The sequence below is a fragment of the Castor canadensis genome, chromosome 2, assembly GCF_047511655.1.
Source record: "Castor canadensis chromosome 2, mCasCan1.hap1v2, whole genome shotgun sequence".
Taxonomy (NCBI): domain Eukaryota; kingdom Metazoa; phylum Chordata; class Mammalia; order Rodentia; family Castoridae; genus Castor; species Castor canadensis.
The window spans coordinates 66,772,674-66,798,554 of record NC_133387.1 but is presented as its reverse complement, the minus strand read 5'-3'; the positions used below and the strand labels follow the sequence as shown (position 1 = coordinate 66,798,554).

The 25,881-nt window shown below is 36.6% G+C and overlaps 1 protein-coding gene and 1 pseudogene across 15 annotated transcripts in view; one reads left to right on the top strand and one right to left on the bottom strand.

Moving 5' to 3' along the window:
- Srpk2 (SRSF protein kinase 2) overlaps positions 1-25,881 on the top strand; it is a 200,325-nt gene that overhangs the window by 40,923 nt on the left and 133,521 nt on the right. The window lies entirely within an intron of this gene.
- LOC109684285 (small ribosomal subunit protein uS5 pseudogene) lies at positions 2,825-3,610 on the bottom strand (annotated as a pseudogene).

Genomic DNA, 25,881 nt, shown 5'->3' with positions numbered 1-25,881 from the left:
ATCTAATTTTATTTTAATGAAAATTTAAAGAAAAATAGTATAAATCATGAAAACATACATTTGATTTTTCTTCACAAATAAAGTACTGTGTGCTTATGGCTTTCGTATATGCTTTTTGTATATTTTTGGTAGTACTGGGGATTGAACCTTTTAGAGTATATGTTTTTGTTTTAATTTGAAAAGTTGACATAGATTTTATTCTTTGACTATAGCTCTTCTACCTCTTGAATAGCTGGGATAACAGGTGTCTGTCAACACTACCCATCCCAGATTATATTACTTGATATGCATAGTTCATTTTAAAGCTATGATTGATTTTTGATAGTTGGATGATTGCATGTAGTTTTATTTTAAAACTGAATGATAATGCAGTTATTTAGTTTATTACCTTGTGACTATAAAGAATAAATCACAGACTTAAAAAACTTTTTTTGTTTGGGGTTACAGTGGGCCCAGATTTGAGTTTAAAGTTCTGCAAGCAATTTTAACATTCAGCCAAATGATTTTTTGACTGTATTTAGGTTCATTTTTCTCTTTCTAAGTAATATAGATAACTTGATTTTCAGTTAGAAGGCAGTTCTTTGATATCTTTTCTGCCCTCCCTACTGTCAGAATAGTGATTTATTTATGTTTTTTCAGACAGGGTCTTATTATGTAGCCCAGGCTGGCCTTGAACTCAAGGTCCTTTTGCCTCAGTGTCTGGAGTGCTGAGATTACTGAGATTACTGAGAGTGCTGGGATTACTGATTTGCATCACCACTCTCAGTTTCTCAGTTTTTGAATTGCTTCTTTGTGTCTGTTTTCCTATAAATTTGTTTCCAGGCTAGTTTAATGAAAGCCTGCCCAAACTGTTGATGTGTTGCAATTTTAACTATTGGACTGGTAGAGTTCCCCACCCCCAGCATTTATTTTAGAAAATTTTGAATTTTCAGAAAAGTAGTAAGAATGTGGTTTCTCATATAGTCTTTATATAGGCTCACCAATTCTCATTACGTTTTGACACATTTTACCTATTTATTTTTGTCTGTCCACCTATCCTTTTTGCCCTGATCAAATTTGGATGCATTTGGGGTTTATGATCAAGGTGAGCTAAGGGATATATAGTCATTCATATATTTATTCTTGTTTTCTGATGCTCTGAAATTCTGCTATCTTCTGTATGAAACTGTTGTAAGTTGAGAGTTGTTCAGATCAGTTTATCTAAATTATAAGTACCTGTCCATTCATTCAGCAAGTATTAGACACCTAGTATAAATGGGCATTGCTGTTCACTGAGGTTAGGTTAATAAGCATGGAGCTGCTGGCCTCACTTTCTAGTATCTTTTAATCTAGTTGGGAATTCAGATGTGTAACAGGCAATTATGCATCTCAAATTGGGAGGCAAAGTGATGAAGAAATATGGTGCCAGGGAGAACCTCACCTGCACTTGGCAGGGAGGAAAAAGGACAGTGAATGTTGCTTTGAGTTCAGGATGTTGAGAGGTGCAAAACTAAGAGACTGGGACAGTGGCTAGCAAACTTGTTTTGTAAAAGACCAAATATTTTCAGGCCACATGACCTTTGTTACCACTGTTTAACTTTGCCACTATAGTGTGAAAACAGTCATGAATTAGTATGTTTTTCAGTTCAACTTTGAGTTATATTTTTCAGGCGTTATGAAATAGTCTTTTGCTTCCACCCAACCCCCAACCATTTAAAAATAGAAAAGGTAGCTCAGTGGAAGAGCACTTGCCTAGCATGCCCAAGGCCCTGGGTTTGATCCTTATCACTGGAACAAGAACAAAAAAATGATTCTTTTTGCTCACATGTAGTAACACAAATAGGTATCAGCATATAGCTTGCTAAATCCTGGAATATGGTATTAAAGTGCCCATTGTCAGAGCTCTTTTGCTTATAACTTGAACTTTTTATAAGAACAGAATTATCATGTAATAAACCTGTAGTTGGTGCATGCTTTATGCTTTTAGTGAGACAGAAATTTGTAGTAGGGTTGAAAATTACAATATTTCTTTACCTCTAGCTGTTCCTTTGAAACATTCTAGTAATATACCAATAATTCTGAATGTTAAAAGAAATGAATGTTAGAGTTTATGAATGTGATTAATAAGCAGTGCACATGCAGAGGGGCTTTCATAGCATAATTGATAGTACTTAAAAAGCCTGAGTCCCGTCATGATCTTGCCCATTACTAGCTATGTAATGATGGGCAGTCATTGTACTTCTAGGAAAGAGAGAAAGTGAACTTATCACAGCTACTGCTCAGGATTTCTGTAAAAATTAGGCTAACTAATATGTTTTAAAGCACCATGAAAAAGTTCTTTGTTCTATACTTTTCTTCAATTTTAATTGCTTCATAGTTAAAAACCAAAATGGTCATTCTGGCTACTCTGTGGGTACTGGGTAATAGAGTAGCAAGAGTTAAAGCTTACAGCCCGTGGAGAAGACTGTTGCAATAGTTAGTCTGTGATTGTGATAGATTGTGGCCAAGTCATTTTTGTGAAGGAGGTGAGAATGGTTAGATTGACAACTTATTTTGAAGGTGGAGGTGACTGGATTTACTGAGTATGAAGTAGAAGAAAAGTTAAGTATGACTTCTTGTGTGTGTGCGCATTGGTGGCACTGGGGTTTGAACTCAGGGCTTCACGCTTGCTAGGCAGGCACTCTTACTATCTGAGTCGTGCCACTCCACAAGCCACTTCTTGGTTTTTTAAGGTTTGAAGAACCAGAGGAAAATGTGATGTTTTTAATTTATTTTTGTTGTATAAAAACTGTGAAGTAGCCATAGCTGGAGTCTGGATCTTCTGCATGGAAACTGGTAAAGGTTTTCAAAGTCTGGTCATAGAATTGAACATGATCTGTTTCCAGAGGTCAGGGGTCAGGTAGCTGTAGGTCTTGGAGATGGCATCAAAGATGTCTGTAGTAAAGTTGCCCAGTGTGGCAGTGCAGCTTCTCACCCTGGCCAAAGTGTAGCAGTTGTCAATGTGGGCTATATCAGCAGCTTCTTGGGCACAGGAGCTGAAACAATACCAGTGCCTCTGGGGGCAGGATGAGGCATATACCTGCACAGAGCCCCAGCAGTCTGTCACCTTGTGTGGAGTATGTGGAGGTTGCTGATCTGTGGGCCCTCTCCACAGGGACAATGGAGTGCTTGGTCAAGATAATGGCTCTTGGGATGGAGGTGGCTACCTCCTTGGAGCACTTACCACTCAGACTGACTTGACCAGTATAGTCCTCAATGACTACAGATGTATCAGACCTGGTCCTCTGACCAGCTTGAGTCTGCTTCTGCACTGACACAATCTTCAAAATTTCATGCTTGAGGAATGCCCCCAGGAAAAGTCAATAATTTCATACTCTTTGATAGGCAGGGAGAAAATAAAGATCTCCTCCAAGGACTTGATCTTCATGTCCTTGACAGTTTGACCCAGTTTGGTGATAGAGAGCCACTCCTAATTTTCAGCCTTTCCTCTCCAAGCCCCTTGGCCTCAGTCCTGACCCCTACCATGGCCCCTTTAGTCTCTGCTGAAGCCTCCATGAACGCCACCTCAGCCTCTCATATGTGGGCCCCTAGTGCCTTCAGACCCTCATGCTGTAATGGAGTCATCTGCCATTTGGTGTTTTCCCAGAGAAGAAGCTTGTAATTATTTTTGAAATAGGGTTTGTCAAGCCAAGCATGCTAATGTATCTCTGTAATCCCATACTTGGGAGGCTGAGGCAGGAGAATCAGTAGTTCAAGACCAGCCTGGACTATGTAGCAAGACCTTATCTCAAAACAAAAATAAACAACCCTCCAAAAGGATTTGTCAAAAGACCTGGCTTCTTAGATCTCCATTGGATGGCATGTGAACTTATACTTCTATCTTGACAATTTTGTCTCTTGGTTGATTCATGTAGATAGTGTTGTATAGAATTTTTAAAGTAGCCTGTAGGCTACTTTAGCTTCCATCAAGGCTTGGGAAGTCTCTTGTGACACCTTGTTAAATAAGTGGAGAAATGTGGTTTATAAAATTGTATACCTTCACAGTTCGACACTTGTTATGCAAAAGCATTAATGAACTTGTAACTAATTTCAAAGGAGCTTTTAGTGATGAGATGAAATACTTTGTCTTTGATTCTGTTTCTTTAAATATTTTTCTTTAAATATTTTAAATATTTTTGGATAAAGACTTAGACACCTTGATTATCAAATTTAGTATGTGTAAGGATGTTGAATGCTGCTCTTTTTGTTAGCATATTGTTGGAATTTAGAAGTCTTGCTTGAATGGAGGTGCATCTGAGTGACTGTTAGTGATAAATGTCTTCAGTTGACTTCCTAGTGCACCTTCAATGAACATGGTGGATTTTACAGTGGGGATAGTAAGGTTATTGGATATTCAGTGGTAACAGATTGAAAATTCAAGGCATGTGCCTGATGGACACACACAATAAATGTGAGTAGTATTCCTTCCCATTCAGTGGATATGCCAGCCTTCCTTAGTCATTGGGTAGCTAGTTTTTCAGTTATGACTGGTTTGGTCAAAGTACTTTTAAAGAAAGACTGTTAGGGTTCTTCTAAAAATTTATTTTTATTCATATTTGACTTAGCATTTCATATATTGAAAAAGGCTGCCTTAGGTGAATCTTCACTACTTTAAGCTCATGTCCATTATGGGAAAGATTTGAATAAAATGTCCCCAAATTGTTCCTGTAGTGTTCTAGATGTAGTATCTCGCAGTTTTTGGAAATTAATGTTTGATTTTGGCCATATCCTTCTTAAAATACTCTAAAAGGAAAGAAGCACTGTTCTCCTGTGTTCTGTTGTTAGTATATAGCAACTGGTATACTTTGGTGCTGAATGAAGTTCATAGTAAGTCACTGAGGAGAGAGATTTTGTTGTTTTTCACATTCTGACCAGTGCCAGTATTATAATCTTATTTGCATTAAGTCAGTCTTTGAAAAAGTAATAGACTGCCTGCAGTGTCTCAAATATGAAATATGGGTAGCTGTTTTAGAGACGTTTCTGTGTGGTTCTGTTTTGTAGTTTGAAATTTATGAGAAACTAATTTGCTGCTTGACATTTTCTAGTGGTGGTACGTGCATACTTCAGTATTAGCCATTGCTTGGATTAACAGAAGACTTGTTCATTTGTTCTTGAAATTTGTTAAGGAAGTTTTAGCAGTATTGTTTTCCCTGTTCCATAAAATTTCAGTGTTTGGGTAAAGGTATATTCAGTTTCTTTTTTTAAAGGACATTTTTGACCCAGCTGCATGCAAGCTGTGACCCAGGGAGACTTTAGGGGTGAAAGAGGGCCTTTGAACTGGCAAGAGCATTTCATTGCAAATAATACATCTGTGCAAAGTTTTTAAAAAATCAAGGTTAAATTTGTGTAACATGAAGTTAACAGTTTTATAGCAAACAATTCATTGGCAGTTAATACATTGGTCCTGTTACCACTATATCTGTTAAGTTTCAAACATTTTGTCACCCCAAAAGGCGACTGTACCCATCAAATAGTTGCTCCAGTAGAAGATCCCCTTGTACCTATACTGTGGGAACCATAATCTGCATTTAGTCCCATTCTGGATATTACATATTAATGGCATCACACAATACATGACAAATACATGACACTCTCTAGCTTCTTTCACTTAGCATGATGTTTACACTTAGCATGATGTATATTCAGCACCAAAGTATACCTGTTGCTACATACTAACCACAGAACACAGGAGAGTATTTTACAAGGTTTATCCATGTGGCATATATCAGTATTTCATTCCTCTTTATGACTGAACAGTGTTCGGTTATATGTGCATACTAGTTTGTTTATTCATCTGTTGGCAGACATTTGGCCTGTTTCTATTTTGGCTACTGTGAATTTTGCTACTGTGAACAGGCATGTACATGTATTCAGGTAATAGTTTTCAATTTTAGGTAAATACTTAGGAATGGAATTACTGGATCATATGGTAATTCTGCTTAACTTTTTTGAGAAATCACCACGCTGTTTTCCATAGTAGCTATACTATTTTATAGTCAATGTACAAGGTTTCCAATTTTTCCATGTTTGCCAACACTTGGTTTTGTTTTTATTTTTACTATAGCCATCCTTATGGATGAGAAGTAATACCGCATTGTTTTCATTTACATTTTATAGGTAATTACTTATATTGGTTTATTGGTTGTTAATCATTAATGCGTTGCTTAAAAAAGTTTTAAAGAATGTAGAAAGGACAAAGAGGAAAGTAATTTTCAGCCTTTATAATATTGCTAATTAATGCCAAAGAAGTATTTATCTTACCATAAACAAGTAGAAAGCTGTCTTTAAACTTTTTCATTCATTTGTAACTAATTTATAATAGTAAATCTTGTTTTGTTGTCGTCATTGTTTTTGTGTGTGTGTGTGTTTTGAGATGATCTCACTATGTAACCCAGGTTGGTCTTGACTTCAAGATCTGCCTCATCATCCCATGTGCTACTATGCTTAGCTAATAATTACATCTTGATTATGACTCTTTGGCTATATAGAAAAGGACATTTGCAGTAATGAAAAATTTTATGCTCTTGATTAGCATGTGTAGAATTTTAAAATAGCGCATTACTTAAATTTTCATAGAAATTAGGTATGTGTAGAATGATAGCATGAGCATATGTTTTATTTCTGTTTTAAGTTATTGAGTAAAGTAAGCAGTTCAAAAAATGTATGCCAAATTTAATTTTCACTTTTTAGGGTTTGTGTTTATTTTAGTTGAGATGTGACTCCTTGGTTTACTTGAAATGTTGTTTGAGGGATGGGAGGTAAAGCTTTAGCGGTTGAGTGCTTATCTAGCATGCATTAGGCTTGGTTTGATACCCAGCATCTTTCAAAAAACTGTTGCTTGTTTTGTTTTTTTTTTTGGGTGGGTGGATGGTACCAGGGTTTGAATTTAGGGCATTGTGCTTGGCAGGTAGGCACTTTATGACTTGAGCCATGCCCCCAGCTGGATGTTGTTTTAAAACATGAATTTTACTTATGCATTTAATTATGTTTTATATATTAGTTTGTATTTATTTGATTTGTGATGCTATATTATTTTGAATGTAGTAGTTAAAGACTGGACATGTGAAATATCAATACTTCACTGCTCTCTAGTGCTAAGATTTTATGCCAGGGTCTATTGATGTAGACTGCAGACAGTGTCCTTGAACCAAAGAATTGTGTACATCAGTGGTATGCTTGAAGTCTATTTTCTGTAGATTAGAGCTTTACTCACATTGTTGAAAGAGGTGGTTGGAAGCATGTCTCAAAAAAAAAAAAGATTAAATAGAAGGTTTTCAGTTAGTATATTGACACAAAAAGTAAGAATAGTGTACTGAGAATGTAAGTCAGTGTTAGAATGTAGGCCTAGCACGTGCATCCCAGCACTACAAAAGAAAAAAGGTTAGTGAAGGTTAGTGAGGTTCTTATATTTCTCTTAGATATGACAGAAACAAAAGGCTCAAGTACTGAGTGCTGAGTGACATTTCTGTTTATTCATGTAGCCTGAATTAAGGAATTTGGTAATGGTAGAAGTAGTGATTCTTTAGCATGTGGCATATATCTATTGATAACCATTTTAGCAATTAAAATTTAGAAACTTTAAAAATGTGTTTGCCAATTCATTTCAAATGATAATAATAAATCACATTGCGTGTTAGTAGACAACATATTTTTAAAGAAAAAGATACGTTTCTTAGGACCAAAAATTACAAGAATGGTATTTACATTTTTGCAGCTTTCTTTAATGTCTGGCTTAATAGAAATAGATTCTCATGTAACATTTCTGCCTTTAGTCTGTAGTGATATGTTATTTTGGTTGAAGTATATTAAGAACATCTTCAAATTTGTGTTCTATTAGCTGGTTTCCTTAATGCAAACAGGTTCATATTTCATTTACTTTTGAGAAAATGTCAGGTACTCAAGTATGAATAATGAAGGCTTATCTGATAGTCAATTAAGAATGGTGTTCTGTGGAAAAACCAAGTGAGACCAGCAGCACAAATGTTTTCTTTGAGATGTGCATTCTACTTGGTATGCAGCAGGAATACTCATTTTATCACATAGACTATTAAAAAGGTGTGCAGGTGGGTTGAGGTTTAATTAAATATTTTTAAACTGCTTAAACTGCTTTGTCAAGAATATTCTTAAGTGAAAGGGGCATTAAGTGCAAGTCCTTGTCAATAAACATAGAGACTGCTAGGATAGTTTGCCACCACTGCCCTGATTTGTGCCTAGATGTCAGCAGTTTTTCTTACTATTGCCTTTACATCATCACTGCAAATGTGGAGACAGAAAAAGGCAAGTAATGCCTTAAACCATTATGAAAATTATTTCGATCTTGTGGATCTCAACTTCTGGGAAGAATGGATAATCCCACTGTATAATTGCTCTGTAGGAACTCTTCCACTTCCCCAGAGAGGGAGGAGAGAGGGAGGGAAAGAAGGAAGGAGGAAAGAGAATGAATCAGACTGAGAGTCTTAATTTTTAAACATAAAGGAATGGGAGGAACTTTGTATAGTGATGCACACCTGTAATTCCAACTGCTTGGGAAGCAGAGGCAGTGGTTTGAGGACAGCATGGGCAGAAAGTTGTGACCCCTATTTCAACAAATAAACCTAGCATGATGATGCACATCTGTAGTCCCAGCTACATGGGAGGCATGGGTAGGAAGATGTGATCTGAGACTGCCCAGGGATAAAATTTGAGACACTATTTGAAGGAGAAAGCAAAAAGGGCTAAAGGCTCAAGTGGTGGAGCACCTGCCTAGCAAATGTGAGGCCCTGAGTTCAAACTATAGTAACACACACACACACACACACACACACACACACACACACACACACAGGAATGGGAGAGGGAATGAATGACACACACACACACACACACAGGAATGGGAGAGGGAATGAATGTTTATGATGTTATTTATTCATTCTTGTTTAAGTCTCATAACTGTGGAGTAAAGTAGATCTTGTTATTTATTTGCAGATGAAGCAAACAGACCCTGATGAGGGTCAAATAGTTTGCTTAAGGTCATAGTAGTAATTAATGGTGACTAGGGGGTGAACTCCACTCCCTCCGCTCTTCTCTCTTGCTCTTCTCTAAGCTGCTCTTTACTTAAGGATGAGGTAACTGATTCTGGAATGAGAAGAGGCTGATCCAAAGGTCAGAGTAAATTTCTCCTGGTCCTTGCATCAGTCTTTTCCTTATTTTGTCCATAACCTTTTACTATTAAGAGAATTCTTGACTAGATGGATGGTCATGAAAACAAATGATATTTATTTTATCTTTGACTTATTTGTAAAATGGAAATAAGGTTTGAGATAAAATATTGTCAAAGCCAAAAGTCAGGAACATAGTTTGTCCATGGGCTCTGTTTTTTGTTTCTTTAGAATATTTGTGCAAACTTGCTGTCGAAGTACTTCTTTAGCTTGGAGGAAAAGTTGGGTAAATGAGCAGATGCTGTGTTTTACTGAGTGCATGAGTGCCTCAGTGGGGTAGTGAGTGGAAAACTAAAGTTAATGCTCCTTTCTAATCCTTTCTGTTCTGAACAGTAATTTGGGAGGTGGTTCCTACTGTTTTAAGAGCTCTTTTCCTGAAAGTTAAAAGATACACTTTTAAGATTGCCTAGGTAAATGTCTTTTCATTAAGTACATATTTCTGCAACCATCACCATTATCTAATTCCAAAATACTTATCACCTCATAAAGAAATCCCATATCCATTAGCAGTTGTTCCCTATGCTCTCTACCCTAATGCCTGACAATCACCAAACTGGTTTTTTTTTTTTTTTTTTTTTTGTTCCTATGATTTACCAGTTCTGGAAATTTCATATGATGTGTGACCTTTTGTGTCTGTCTTTTTTTTTTTTTCTAAAAATCTAGATAGTATTTTCAAGGGTCATCCACTTGATAGTGCATGTTAGTACTTCTAAAAGTTTTAATTGTGGTAAGATATATATTAAGATACATATATATAAAACATTAAAATTTCCATCTTAATCATTTCTAAGTGTCAGTTCAGTAGTGTTGAGGATAATCTCATTGTTGTGCACCCAATCTCTAGAACTTTTTTCATCTTGCAAAACTGAAATTCTACCTATTAACCAACAATTCCCAGCCCTTTTGAAACTCTGGTAACAACCATTCTAATAATTTATCTCTGAATTTGACCTTGTATATGTGGAATTGTATAGTATTTGTCTTTTTGTCACTGGCTTATTTTCCTTTGAGATAGGGAATTGGAAAGGACAAGGAAGAGAAAATAACAAATAAAATATTAAAATAAATCTTTGTACATTATATTATGCTCATCTTGCACATCGAGCTTTAACCTTACAGAGAAACCCCACAGAAAGCTATAAACTACATTCCTATAATCTTAACTTTAACAAAAAATATCCCCAGAAAACTTTATAATTAGATTAAGGCATCATACTTTAACATATATTAAAACACCACTAACAGTATCAAATATGTTCCTGTGGAGTGAGAGTAATTATGTGTCCTCAAGTTTGACCTTCTCACTGTTTAAACACACACTGCACACCAACAGGAATTACCAGATAAGTCTAATAATGGCAACCTCAGAAAGAGTATGAGTAAAAGTCAGTGTAAGTAATTGAGTATTGAGTAAGTAATTCAGTAGTCAGTAAAAAAATCAACATAGATCAGTATCTCAAAGATGTAGCCAAAACACTTGCCTATATACTAAAATATAAAACAACACCACCTCTCTAATGCTGGCATTCATCTCTATGTGTACTGTTCTTGCTATAAATCTACTTAAATCTCACTTTTGACTTGTCTTTAAGTTGTATTCTGTGGTAAGTCAAGGACCCTCATGCAGCCTAAATAGAGGTTCCCCTCTCCTCTATCAGAGACCTCCTTGGAACTCCACTTGCTTTGGTGACAGCTTAGCTTAATGTTCTCAGGGTTCATCCATGTTGCAGTAGATGTCACACTTAATTTTTTTTTATGGCTGATAAAAATTCTACTATATGCGTATGCATGAGTTTTTTTTGCTCATTTACCCCTTGATGGATGTTTGGGTGTTCCCACCTTTTGGTGATTCTTAGTAGTGCTGCTGTGAACATCTGTTTGAGTTCCCATTTGCAGTTCTTTTGGGTGTATAGCTAGGAGTCATAGGGTTCTGTGTTGACTTTTTTTTCTTTTAAAGCAGTATTGGGGTTTTGAACTCAGGACTTCATGCTTACTAGGCAAGTGCTGTACTGTTTGAGCCACACCTTCAGCCCCTATGTTGACATTTTTGAGGAACCATCAAACTGTTTTTCAAAGTGTGGGAACTATTTCATATTCCTATAAGGGTTTCAGTTTCTCTGCATTCTTACCTATACTTCCTACTGGGTATAAAGTGGTAGCCCATTGTTTTTAATTTGGTTTCTCCTAATGATAAATGATACTGAACAATTTTCCATGCGCTTGTTGACCATTTTTATATTTTATTTGTAGAAATGACTTCAAGTCTTTGCTTGTTATGTAATTGGGGATATTTATCTTTTTGTTGCTGAATTGTAAGCAGCAATAAAATTGTTCTTTATACACTCTTGATTCAGGACCCCTGTCAGATGTATGATTTGCAAGTATGTTTTTCCATTCTGTAGTTTGTGCTTTCACATTGTTGGTAATGTCCTTTGTTGCACAAAACAATCCTTCATATTTATTAGAGTTTTTATTTAATTAGCTGAAGCAGCAAAGCAGGGTTATATTCGCACAGAGCCACCCCCTCCTAGATTTGAGGGTTTTCTGGTAGAAAAGAACAGAAGACATCTTTCTGGCCTGTGTTATGTGAAAAGGTTGACACAGTGGACTTAAATTTTGTGTGTTTGTGGAGAGCGGGTTTGGCTTTTTAGACTGACATGTAGTATAGATCTTTAATGCTCCATTCCATTCCACTGAAGGTTTGAGGAGGCTTAAAATAAATATATAGACAAAAGTATGATCAAGGGGAAAATAAGTAGAGGCTTAAAATAAACATATAGACAAAAGTATGATCAAGGTGAAAATAAGTAGACTGAAGAGTGGGGGAAAAATCTGATTGAGGGAAAAAAAGAGGGCTACAAAAATAAAACAAGAAAAAAAGAATCTCATTGGATAGTTCTAGATCAAAATATATAGCAATGGTGTAGGTTTATGGGTGACTGGATGATGCAAAAATTTCTCCATTGTGTCCTTTTCATGTATATACATATATAAATATGTATATATGTGTGTATTTATATATATATGTATATAAAACCCACTTCTTAACTTTTTTTGTGGTATTGGGGTTTGAACTCAGAGACTCATGTTAAGCAGACATTCTACCATTTGAGACATACCCCAGCCCCTGTATTTTTTACATTTGATATATTTTAGTTATGAGAAAATTTTACCAAAATATTACAGTTCTGAATGTATTTGTCAGATTTGTTGCTTTCTCCACACTAATTTATTTATGATCGGTTCTCGTGGTTTGATCTGGTCCTTGCATTTGTTTTCTTTCTTTTTTTTCTTGGACTTCAGTTGGTCCATCTGCTCCCCTCTGGTATGCCATGGCATCTTAGCCTCAGCAGAGCATCTTTCAAGTTCATCTCCCTAGCCTTGCAACTTTTCATTGCATGTTCTCACAACTGCAGCCTGCCTGGTCTCTCTGCCTTTTCCCTTTTGTTTGGCTTAGTTCTGCTGGAACTCAGCCCACATTGCATCCCTCAGGGGAAGACTTTCCTGACTCCTCACCTCCCCATGGCCTCTACAAACGTCTGTCATTGCACTGACCACAGTATTTATAACATTGTCTGTATGGTTTTCTTCTCTACTGCTTTTGAAGCCTCTTGGAGCATAGACTGAGTCTTGTTCATTGTTTGTCTCCATATTTAGCACAGTATGTGTCTTTTAAGTGAATAAATAAATCTTCACTGTCATGGAGTTCAAACTGGTGGGTGTGGGGTGGATGTGATTAAATGTCTTACAATGCATTAAAACTGGGACATTTTACATAAGATTTCCTATTTCCATAGTCTGAAAAAAATGTGATGATTTAGTTTCCTTGTGCCAGCATGCTTTTCTGATAGCTGTTCACCAGACCTTTTAGGTTGTTTGCGATAGTCCCACTCTTCCCATGAGTGGGCCTACTTTACTCTCTGTCCCCTTGAGATATTTGAGATTTGATTTCTGATGTAGAGGAACAGTGAACTGTTTACCCTTCAACCAGATCTACAAAAAATGTGTTGGGTTGGTGTTTTGGTAGAATGTGGAGTTAGGGTCCACATATTTCTGAAGTTTTGTGTGGCAGATTGATAAAACCGTAAAGTTGCTTATACATTAAACTAAAACACAGTGCTAATGAGTTGAATCTCTAAGGACGTAAGCATAATGTCTGGCTTAGGATACCCTAATGATGCAAGATCTCCTAAAATGAAATGTTTAGTTACTGAGGAAGTTTATCATTCTGGCATTCCTAGGATTTTTTTAAAAAAAAGACTTGATGTGTAATCTAGGTTTTATGTAATATATGTATGTATGTGTATACATATCTAGTTATGGTTAGAGTAAGCTTTTCCTACCTTCAGCTAATGTTGGTGGACCTGTCTGAAGAAATCTTTAATTCCTTTATGACTTTGTTACTTGTGTTTGGAATGTTAAGAGCACCAACTAGATTGTGCTTTTGTGGTGATTATATGGAAAGTTTGAATGCACTTTGTGGGGAGATTTGATCAGTAATCAACTCTGATGGGAAAAAAATTCCCATCATATTTTCACAAGCCCACCAAAGGAAAGAACTGTGGCCACAGGAAACTGGGCAGCACTGCAGGACATTAAGCAAGGTAATAATGGGATCAGTTGTCTGTTTTAGAAATTTGACTCCACAGGAGCGTGGGTCAGGATTAGAAAAATGTGAGAAACCAGGGGCGATGGGTTCCTGTGCAGGGGAGAAGGGATGAGAGCTTCAACTAGGGTGAATAAATCCAGAGAGGGAAATTCTGTTTATTTTCCATGAAGTTTTAAATCATATAACTACTTTTGAAACTCCCTTCAAGATAAAAATGAGTGAGTACTGTAAGAATACTGAGGGTTCTATGGCTAACAGTATTTTCCTAATCTGTGTAGATTGAATAGAGGAAAGGGTAAGATGGTCTCATGACTCTATAGGAAGAGAATCTTACAGTTGAAAAAGCAGACACTCAGTGTAATCCCTTTCTTAAAGGCCTATGGCTTTACAGATGGTTTAGGAACTACAGAAGGTCTTGCCAATCAGAAGTAGTACCACAATCATAATTTTGTATTATATTTTCTGTGTGGTTCTCAGAATGAAAGTTAAGTCTGTATAATTAAATGAAAATCAATACATGGCTCCCATTCCTCCTCCTGTTAGTTACTCCAAATATTAGTCCCCTCCCTTTCTCTCCCCTCCCCTACTCATGAGGATTGTAAGGGCCAGTTTTTTTGTTCAGAGTTGCAGGCCTCCAATTTATCAGACTTAAGTTCTAAAGCAAACCCTTATATGTTACTCTACCCCCTTCTCCCGTTTTTTGGTTTTTTTTTTGAGCCACATCCCTAGTCCCTTGTTTCTGTGTACCCATTTTTGAAAGATCACAGAATTCTGTTTTAACAATAAGACTTTGTTGTTAAATTTGAGGCAGGGTCTCAACTAGGTTGAGTCTAGGTTGGCCTTGAATTTGAGACTCTCCTGCTTCTGCCTCCTTCCCTAGTGCTGATATTACTGGCTCTTGCCACCAGGCTTTGCAGTAGGACTATTGAATTAAGACAAGTTTCATTGTATTCATCATAGCAGACAGAATGGCTTTTGTAATTCTAAATTTTTCAGTAGTAGGACTCTACTAAAATAGAACCAAAAATTAATTACTTGAATTGATAGTCATACCCTGCCTTTGGCAACCTTCTGAATCCAAGGTAGTTCGTTATCTCTTTTATATTAAAAAATATGACCCCCTAAGACTGGAGGTGCGGCTTAAGCCCTAGAATGCTGAGGTCAAACCCTAAGTAACCACCAAAACCAAATAAATCAAATATAAAAACAAAGAACTAAACTGAATCCTAAAACATTAAATCTTTCTTTTGAGCTGCCTTGTGTTGCCTGGCCAAGTTTAGCTGTTATTCATTATCTTTCCTCACTAAACAGAATTGTAAAGTAAGAGGGAAAAGTACAGTGTTCATTTTTCAGAATTAGTATGGCATGGTGATTTGCTGTCTGACCATAAGTATGAATATCTTTCTGTTTCTATAATCAGATTATGAGTTTGTGTTCAAACATTTTATTTCTTTTGTGGCTCAATAAACTTTTATTATTTTTTGCTACTTACTTTTATTCAAAACAATTTCCTTATTACAAAAATTAGATGACCACATCTCCACTGCCAGCAAAATTCGTGGAATTACATTGATGGCAGAGAGTTCAGTAGTTACTCCCAAAGTCATAAAGGAGGAAAAAAAGGGAAAACTACTCGAAGAAATGTAAAATCTACATGCTGTTGCCAGTTTCCTCCCCCCACCTCTTGAAAAATTTTTTCCCCTTGTAGTACTGTGGAGGATCTCTGTAACCCAGGGCCTTGCTCATGCTAGGCAAGTGTCTACCACTGAACTATATCCTCAGCCCTCAAACATTTCTTTTTTCAGTATTTAGCTATGTTTCTCCCTTGCTGGTATTACTGTCCTTTAAATAAATGCTCCTGTGATAATTTTGATTCTGAGAAACAGGAGAGTTCTTAAAAGTTATTTTCTACTTAAGTTAGAAACATATATAACATATAAATTGACTGCAAATGAAGGTATCTGTAAATGAGTATTTTGGTTAAATGCTTTTTTGAAGATGGTATCTTGCCAGCCAGAGGGAGGCAGTTAGTGAACATGTTTTTCTTCATGACTTTTTTTTTTGTTCAGGGAAGGTACCATCCTGCTACTTCAGGGATAGACAACTTCTTACCTTTTTCCTTCATGAAATTTCAAAAGAATGTTGTTTGCCTGGTTTTAACATAGTGTGGTCTCATAAGTTTAAAAATTCCTATTTAAACAGATTGGTTCTAGTGAAATGTCATTCGTAATAATTCATAGCATGATTATATACTTTCATTAATATTCTGAAACTTTATTTATGGTAGTTTTCATGAAGTAAGAATATAGAGATAGATAACCTTTCAGGGCCAGATTTAAAAGCCCCAAAGCGCTGGAAAAAAATCACAGGGCCACTTTTCTCTTTCTACAAAGTGAAAAATTACAATATTGAAATGCAGACTAATGCAAGGAAGTTCAGCAGAATGCTCATGGTTGCTCATTGCTTCAAAAAGCACATTAGATGCTAGTGTTTTTAAAAAGAAGCATCCTCCTTGGGGTTTTATTTATTTAGTGTGTGTGTAGATATATGGATTGAACCCAGGTCCGTTACTTACACTAGTTGAGTGCTGTAACATTGAGCCATATGCCCAGGCCCTCCTCCTAATATTTTTGCTGTCCCATTTTGTTTTGGTTCCCTGAGTACATTGAAGAGGATCAGATTATGTCTCAAAATACACAGTTTTGGCATAGGAAATTCATTGAGTGGAAGGCAGTTAGCTCTCTATACTTCTCCATTCTGTCTAAAAGTAGGACATAAACTTTCATGTATAAAGATGCTCCTTTTTAAACAACCCTTATTTAATAGACATTTCCTTTATTACTTTCTCATGGTTGATTTATGGCTGCCCCTAAAGTCCCAAACTTCTTTTGTTTGTTTAATCTTTTCTCTACACTTCTTTACTCTTTGTTAAGATGGTATATAAGCCCCATGTGCTAGCCCTGGGTTCAGTCTCCAGCACCACAAAAGGAAAAAAAAAGTATATAAAGCCCAAATTCCAAATCCTTTTTATGTGTGTGGGAGGGGATGTTGAGACAGTTTTGCTATGTAGCCCAGGTTGCCTTGAACTCATAAGGCTGGGATTACAGGTGTGTTCCACCATGTCCAGCCACCAAATTCTAACCACTTTTTTGAGTTACTCATCAGTTGAGTTTTCCTGTGTGTATACTTTGCATAAGTGAATAAATTCTGTTCTTTTTTTTCAGAGACTGCAATTTCTGAATTGAGGAGGGTAGGAGGCAGTTTTTCCCTTTCCATAAAGTGCTGCTTTCTTTTGAGTAATTTAATACTGACTCTCCCCCAAATTACACAAAAGAATTAAAACAGCAGAAATAAGGGAGATAACATAGATTTATCCAGCAGATCCTTTTTTTAAAAATTACACAGCCCAGGACATGTCATGGGAAGAGGCATAGTAAGTACTCAGTCCATCTTCTGCCATCTTCCTGCAAATACTTTTAAGAAAAGTTATTTCTCCAGGTTATGCCAAATAATTCCTTTGCATGGACTTTTGTGTACTGCTGTGATGAACTAGTAGGCAGCAGGATTTTTGTTAAGTAAACAACCTATATTCTCTTCAGCCAATGGTTTAGAAATTCCAGAGAACAGAGAAATCAGTGTAGATATGCACTTGGCCTAAGGTATTTTAAGTAATATTTATTGCCACAGTTCTAGATGCTTCTAGGCTAGAGTGATAGTTGATCTGTCAGATTGGCTAGAGATCTTCAGCAGCTAGGTAATAGTTTAGCTTTAAAACCATATACTTTTCTGATTTATTTCTAGTCTAGGAAAACTTTTAGTACAAAGAGCGTCTATAAGCAGCATGTAGTTGTTAGTCATAGTAAACTGGGGCCAGGGCACCCCTGTGACACTCATGGTAGATTGTCTATATCATGAGTTTCTGGATTTCTATAGACACAATACTCAAATGAAAAGATGGAATAGATATCCTTTTTTTTTTTTTTTTTAGTTGGTTAGTTTTTCTTAATATTGGTCATTTTGCTAAGACTTAGGATATATCTAATGAGAAATAAATAGTTAAGACAAAATCAGGCCAAATCTTTGGATAAGCCATCTCTGTTTACTTTAAAATGCATACATGCATTTCTTGCTTTGTTGCAAAAAGGATTTAAGGTGACACCAATCTGAAGTTTTTATGGTCTGAATGAGACTTATTTATAAATACACTTTCCTGGTCTTAAGTTGAAATGAATCTGGTTTCCAAATGGTGTGTGCTTAACAGCAACAATGCTACTTTTGTATCTCAGGATCTTGTTACACCTTTAGGTTTGAATGTGTTCATTGCTCATAAATCTTTATCCTTTGATGTTAGAATCAATTTTTGGAATCAGACAAAAGTCTTTGGGTGACAAGTCTGGTGTATAACCTGGATAGGCAGTTTGCATTGTTAGAGGTTTTGGTTTATTGTTTTTGACTCAGGGACTGTGAGCCAAAATGTTTTCAGGATGCTGAAACCAGTTTCTGAGCCACAGTTAACTCTGTTGCATCCAGCAGACTTGAACAATGGGTCCAGTTGACTCTTGGTTTTTGTGGGATACTGTCGTAGTAGCAGTGCTATTGAGATCACATAAACAAGCTAACATTGTCTTCACTTATGATTTTGATATGGATGTTTTCTTGGGTTTGAACTACAGCACAGGTTTCCCTTGCAAATTTCCATTTTCAGATCATAATAAAATACTTTTTTTTTGGTTTATAGAAATTTATTAAATTTGTTGGCTTAATCTTCTTCCATCCAGCTCCCTTTCAAAGGGTAAGCTGCATGCTTGCTGCTGCCATACAAGGCCCTGCAGTTTTCAGGATAACAGTGCATCTACTTGCATTTCTTCAATTGTGAATTCTGTATAGCCCCAGCTGGACTTGAACTTACAATCATTCTGCCATGAAAACTTACAACTCTATATTTATTTCTAATTTGTTTTTCCAGTTCATGGAAAGACCAAACTAGAAAACAGGTTCTAACTGTTCTTTATCACTTGTGAAAATGTTTGGGACAATTCTTGTGTTTTGTTTTTCCTGTATAATCATTAAGTTGGGAATCATTATTGCTTTCACAGCATTTTATGAAATGAGGAAACAGGCTTATGGAAGCTGAGACTTAATTTAAAGGATCAGAGATACTAAGAGTCAGGAGTTGAACTCTTATTTTCTGACTGTGATAGAATTTATTTTTTACTACATGATGCTGCTATAATCAGTCATAACTTTAATTTTATTATAGGAATCTGAAAATTAAGAGCTTTACCCTTTAGTTTCCATATATCTCCATGTGGTTTTAATGCCACACAAAATTAAATGTCATTTCTTTACTTTAGTACATTTTTTACTTCACATCAACATGAAGCTTCTACATGCATTCATCTCAACTGATTGTGTTGTGACCTTGAAATAGTTCTTACATGAAAAGGTTATTTTCCTTTTGTGGCTATTCTTTTGTTTCTATAAATCATGGCAGGAAGTTAGTTTTTTCTATTGAATTTGTGTTTTTGTTCAAATACTAGTTTATACTAGTCATGATACAAGATGTGTAGCTGTGGAAGTCACATTTAAAAGTTTACTATGGAGCTGGAGGCGTGGCTTAAGTGGTAGTGTGCTTGTCTATCAAGCATGAGGTACTGAGTTTAAACCCTCGTGTTGTCACCCCCCTAAAAAAACGTTTACTATGGAAAAGTACTTGGTGGTCTAATACTGTTTTCAAAATTGTAAGAGCTGGGAGTATAGTTCAGGCCCTGGGTTTAGTCCCTAGCACCACAAAAAGGAAATATGTGTATTTTAACCAAGTTGGTTACATAGTTTCTCTAATTGTTAAATATTTATTATGTTTCATTTATGATGGAAACCTCATGTGCTTGTGACTTGAAGAAGTGATCATTTTAGTTTTAGAAGTATTTTAGGCATACATTGTTTCTACTTTATTCTAGGATTTATCAGGACTGGATTAGCTAAAGTCACCTGCCACTAAATTAATTCCCTGAGGAATGTTTTGTGAAAATTCACCTATAGACTCCTGTCATATGCTCTCAGGTTGGTGGCAGCTTCACTGGAAGTATGAGCATTGGAGAGAAATGAGTCTCCAAATAAAGATCAGAACACAGTAGGCCTTTCACGTCTGCAGGTATATGGTTTCCAAGGAGGCTGCCATTATGGAAAAACTGAATGTTCATGATACATAGAGTTTAATACTCAGGCATCTACAACTTGATACTACATGAAGTAGGTTGCATTGCTGTCATAAAAACTACTATTGTGCACATTAACACTGTTCACCAAAAACTAGACCTCATTTCATGTTGATTATCTCAAAAACGGTGGATGCTTGATTTGTTTTTCCCTTAACACCACCCAACTTTTGCTAATGACCTGCCACCTTTCCAAAAACGAATCTAAAATTTTCACTTAAACACATTATGTGCCCTTTTTGGCTTGGGAGAATTACCGTAATTGTTTCCTGGCTTTTTTTTTGCACCATTTTCTTTTTGGCAGGCAGGTTTTTCACCAAACTAGGGGCAAGGAATTCAGCAGAGAACACATCGATTTAAACACAACTGATGATAATGTGGGACTGACTGAGAGCTTTTCCAAATCAACTGAGCCTATGTAATATGCACATGGGAATTTAAAATTTTTGTTTTCAAAATAATTTTTTTTGATTGGGACTGGGATTTGAACTCAGGACTTCACACCTGCAAAGCAGGTAGTCTACTGCTTGAGCCACAACTCCAGTCCTATTTTCAAAAATTTTAAGTTATTTTTTATCATACTTTGTTAATACTGTGTGTAAATAAATCTGCAAATAAATTGGATTTATTGTACTGGCATTACAGGTGAGGAGATTGGATTGAGAATGTGTCTCAGAACTAACACACGTTCACAAGTTGATTACCTGCTCATCCTCACTTTGGAGGTAGTACACTTTGCCTCTTTATCCTTCGTATTGTAACCATATAGACTACATAGATAATCAGTTCAAATTTAATAGCATCCAGCTTTGGGCATGTATAGAAGATTCTCCAGACATGCACAGTCTTATAATGGTAGATCTTTAAAAAATTCCCTTTGTGGTGGGCTAGCTCTAGAGAAATCATAGATTGTACTTTGAGGAGTGCTCCAGTAATTGTCAGGTGTAGTGGAAAGGGCAGCTGGTCTTTATCAAGCATTTCCTGTGGTCCATCACTACCTGTTGATGGAGAAGCATTTATGAAGTGTGCCCCCAAGTTCTTAGCAGCAATTGTCACATTAAAACTGTGTACCACATATAGCCTCTTGAAAGCTGAGTGAAAGAAATATTTTTATGAAGGATTGTGTGATGGATGTGCAATCCATACATAATGCCTTTTTTTTTTTTTTTTGAGGTAGGGTTTTGTTGTGTTAGCCAAGCAGGTCTTGAGCTGAGCTCTTAATCCTCAGTGTTCCTGAATATTGTGATTACAGGTATATGATACCATGGCCAGCATATAATGCCATTTTGGTGACCTATATTCCTGGAAAGCATGTTAAAAACAGGTTATGCCTCTCATGGTATGAAAGGACCATTATAACTCAAGTAAAGGTTAATATGTCTCAGTTTCTCTTTAAGGTAAGATGATTTCCTTAGCTAGAAACAGATGTGTTGGTTGTGTTCTTTTAGGTCCTGATTTTTTTGGTAGACTTAAAAAAAATGAGATAATAAAGATACCAGAATGAAGGATGAATATATAGACCCTTGTATATATAAAGAATTTCAGAATACTGTAGAACCAAACCCTCAAATTTGAAGATCAGAAAACTGAAGGGCTAACAAATTTCTGTATCTTTACCAAAGTTTATAAAAGTAGCAAGGATTCAGGATTGGATCCAGGTCTTAGGTCTGGGTCTTAGTGCTAGTTGTGAATTTCAAACTCTTTTTTTGCTTTTAGTTCCTTTTTTGGCAACACTGGGGTTCGAACTCAGGACTTCGTGCTTGCTAGGCAGGAACTCTACTACTTGGGCCATGCTTCCAGCCTGTTTTGCTTCAGTTATTTTGGAGGTAGGGTCTGAGTTTTTGCCCATGCTGGCCTGGAACCTCAATCCTCCCAATCTCAGCCTTCTGCATAGCTTGGGTTAACAGGCTCACACCACTGCCACCAAGTATTGGTTGAGATGAGGACTTGTGAATCCCTGTCCGGTCTTGCCTGGAATTGTTGCCGTCCAGATTTCTGCCTTTCAAGAAGCTAGGATAATAGACTTGGAGCCACTGTAACAGACTTCTTAAAGTTTTTAAGGATTATTTACTTAGATTCTTGAGATAAGATGACTGATAGGGAGTTTGTAGAAGTAATAAGAGGGAAAATAATGAGTTAAAAGAGGAGTGTACTCCTTTTGTCAGATGCTATAGAGGCTGGGAAGAGTAACTGAGAGTTAACCCATTAATTTGATAGTCTTTACCAGCATACTGTTGAATGCCTCCTGTATCAAGGGCACTGTGTCTATGATGCTCTTTCTTCTCTGGTTTCCCAGAACCAGATTTCCTGCCAAAAAATGTTCACATGCCGAAGTATGTGCCCTGAATGCAAAGCCATTGAGAAGCATTTCCGCCTGCAGTAGTTACTTCCTGAGCAGTCTTACACTTTCACATCATATATCTTGCTGGTGGTATTTCCTTTCCTAGATTGTCATTTTCTGCCTGGTTTTTGCTTAGCTTAACTAGCACTCACAACCTCTCTTTCAAGAGAGTACTTTCTCTTGCCATTGTTCTTGTATTTATTCCTGTTTTTACACTGCTTATAATTTTAGTGAGTTGATTATGTGGCTCTTTCATATGTTTGTCTTTGCCCTTTTCTCTTTGTCCCTGGGCCAGCATACATGTTCAGAATACTATGGTATGGGTATCAACTTTGGAGCTAACTGTACAAATATAAAAAAGTAATTGACATCTTGTATAATATATAAAAAATACATATGGCTTAAGTGTTATAGTGCCTGCATAGCAAACATGAGGTACTGCAAAACCAGTGAATTTCCACCATATTTTCTTTCCTTTCTGGTTTGACTAATTCCTCTATGTTACATCTCATTTTTTAGCGGATGTGCTTCATACACTTGAAATCTTTGTCTTCTAAAGACTTATCATATAAATAATTTGTTATAACATTCTCTTTTGTTCAAAGATGTAAAATGATTTCCTTGCCTTAAGAAATAGGAGGAAGAACTGAATGAATCTTTTAAGTTAGGAGCCAGAGAATATTAGCAATATTATAATCAAAAGAACATCAACTTGTTTGCTTCTCTGTGTACTATGTTACTTTTATAAAATTTTGTGTCTTTTATATACACAAGTGCTCTCAGCACAAAGCTGATTGTGTATGTCAAGAGTATTTTGAAGATGCTTGTTAAAAAGCACTTGTGGAATGGCTAGTGGAAACAGCTGTGAGGTTGCATGAAGTATTCTTGTGCTCTTCAGATTCATTCTTCAGTAGGAGAAAGTACTTAAAGTTTGATGGTGGCAAAGCAGTTTCCAGACTTTTTTCCATGTGGGGTTAACTTGGGTAGTGTTTGTTGGAGATACCTAAGGAAGCCACAAACTGATTTGCCAGCAGTGTTTATATCCTCTATACTGAGAATTTAAGGTGACTGTTACAGCTTCTCTTTAACTAGTTTCCTTCACTGGGAAGTCTAAACTCAATGTTTAGAATGGTGCTATCCAGTAGAAATATCTTATAAATCACATATGTTTTAAGTTGTGGTGTAATGTGCACAACGTAAAACTAGCCATTTTTAGGTGTACCATATATTGGCATTAAGTACATTTTGTGCAACCATGACTACTATTTCTAGAAAATTTTCATCATACTAAATGGAAACTCTGTAACCATCAAACACAACGACTCCCTTACTTCCCCTTCCAACCTCTAATCCTCTAATGAAGATTTACTTGAGATTTTTAAGCAGAACAAACTTTTATATTTTTAAAGCAAAACCAATATTTGCTGCTGAACGATAGAATTAGCAAAGAATTTAGGCATCAGCGGTAGGGGGGAAAACAGTTTAAAAAAAAAAATCCAGGCATAGCTTTTCCTTTGCATCAGATTTCACATGGAATGGGAGCTTTTAGAGGAAATGTTTTACTGAATTTCTTTTCACCAGAACCTCTGAGGAGAAGGCCTAAGCAACTCTTGACAGGGTTTTCTTTGATTTATACCTTCTGAAATACAGTGCTGGTACTTAACATTTTGAGTAGAAGATACTGATTAATGAGTACAATTGGAACAAATATTTCCAGTTGCTGTGGAGCTGGATAAAAATCTTTTGCTTTAAACTGTTGAGTTTTTCTTTCCCATCCTGTGTTAGTTTTTCTCATCACTATAATGGAATCCCTGACATAGACTTTATCAGTTGAGGTACTTATTTTGGCTCATGGATTCAGAGGTTTCAGTTCGTAAGTCCTTGGCTCCATTGATTCTGGGCCCATGATGAGGCAGAAATCATGGTGGTGCACTATATTGTGGAGGAGTTTGTTAACCTTATTTAACTGGGAAGAGAGAGGAAGAGAGTAGGACCAGGTGTGACCTTCAAAGTCACACTCCCAGTGACCTACTTCCTTTAGTTAGACTCCACCTCTTAAATTTTCCATCATCTCCCAAAGTAGCGCCACCATCTGGGGACCAAGCATTCAGCGCATGAGCCGGAGGGAGCAATGTCATAGTCAGTCCATAGCAATCCTCATTGGGGGATTGTGCCTTATTTATGTCAGTCATTCTTCTAATCTTTGTCTGTCTGGAACTGGGGGCACATGAGACAACTTAGACTAGAGATAGCCATTGGCAGTCCTTTGGGATGTAGCAGTGTAGTGTGCTGTGTAACCCTAAAGGGTTAGATTAGGTGTGGCCCTGACCCCAGTTCAGGTGGTCCACAGGTAGTCTACATCTTATGGATGGTGTAGCCTGGCAGGAAAGATGAACTGAGCTAGGGTGTTCCCTGTATGAGAAGAATTTGGAGTTCCAAAATGGAGAGATTAGGTTATAATGTGGGGCTGGTAGATCATTATGGATATTAATAGCATGAACATTCCAGTCAGGTAGTAAATCTAGGGCCATGTTTTGGGTCTGCCACTTAATATGTGGGCGGCTTTAGATATGTTACCTCACCTTTTATGTTTCCCCTTTATGAAGTAGAGATGATACTTATATCCACCTAATAGTGTGGTGTGTGTTTGAGACAGGGTCATGCTATGTAGCCCAGGCTGGTCTCAAACTTGTGATCCTCTTTTCTCAGCCTCCCAAATGTTAGGATTACAGGTATGTACCACCATACCTGGATCCTAATAATGTTTTTATGAAGATAAGGATATATAATGTTTAACAAATTCAAGGTTGATTGTTGTCACCATAATGCAAAGCAAAAATTGTTGTCGTTTCCATATATTAAGAGGCTTGGTATACTTTTATGTCCCATGTGCAAGCTGCAGTCCTGCAACTGCTAATCACTTGCGAAAGAATCAAGCAGATGGTCAAAGAGAAGCAGATGTATTACAGAAGTGGTATCCTCAAAAATGGGCAGGACTAGAACCCTTTTAATATGAGTGCGATACATGCCTCATAAACATTTTTAGGTGCTGTAGGTAGTTAAAGGAAAACATTATGTATAGTGTGAGAAACTACCAGTTTGTAGTTTTTCCAGCAGGTTCAAATCAACAATTAGATGTGCACACAAGATAGTAGCATAAGGCTACTATAAGTAATGAAACAGAAAAAAGTTGTAGCAAGCCAAATGTTCTGTCCCAGCCTAGCGACATTGTTGCAGGAGGAGACCCTCAGCTACGTTTCAGAGGCCCTGAAAATACCCAAGCAGTGCCTGTAATGGAAGCTGTGAGTTAGCAAGAAGCAAAAAACAAATAAAACCCCTTCTTTTTGCATGTAATCAAAATTAATGTTTCAATCCAGAATGGCTTAAATAAAATTAGGATAGTTAATTGTTCAACTATCATTGTTCAACTGTCGTGCACACATGACTATCCAGAATCAATCATTCCATGTAGCCTTGGTAGCTAAGGCTTGTCTGTAT